Source organism: Apteryx mantelli, chromosome 2 (assembly GCF_036417845.1).
Source record: "Apteryx mantelli isolate bAptMan1 chromosome 2, bAptMan1.hap1, whole genome shotgun sequence".
Lineage (NCBI taxonomy): Eukaryota > Metazoa > Chordata > Aves > Apterygiformes > Apterygidae > Apteryx > Apteryx mantelli.
In genome coordinates, this window is record NC_089979.1 from 69,640,503 (window position 1) to 69,641,023 (window position 521).

A 521-nucleotide genomic window follows, 5' to 3' on the forward strand; every position below is an offset into this window, starting at 1 on the left:
AAGTGGTGATGGGGGCGGTTGGGGTCAGCGCGAACGCCAAGCGCATCGACCGAACGCCGCTCGCTCGGCGCTCCTCTACTTGCCCTGAGGCCCGTGGCCGTTGCCGCTGCACCGCCCCGCTCGCGCCTCCCCCCCCCGTGGGGTGGGGCCTCCGCAGGAACCGCCCGCGCGACGGGAGTGGCGGGCGGTGCTGCGGGAAGGTGGTCGTGCCCGAGCAGTCTCTGCCCCTCTGCAGGCGGCGCGGCGTGCTCCCAGCCGGGGCACGGCTTCTGGGGGTCCGCTCTCTAGGTCTGCCTCCCCCGGAGGCGTGCCGTGCCCAGGGGACAGCTCGCTACGTGGTGTTCCCTTCCAGAAACTCTACGAGGCAGGAGCTTCCCGGAGTGGGGAGGCCGCCACGGGGCGGCAGGAGCTCCGGCTCCTCCGCTCTGGCCGCAGGGTCCCCCTGAGCCCTCGCTTTTGTTTCCCCTGCGCCGCGGCGGCCAGCGGCCGTCCGGCAGCGATGAGGGAGGGGCGGCTTGGTT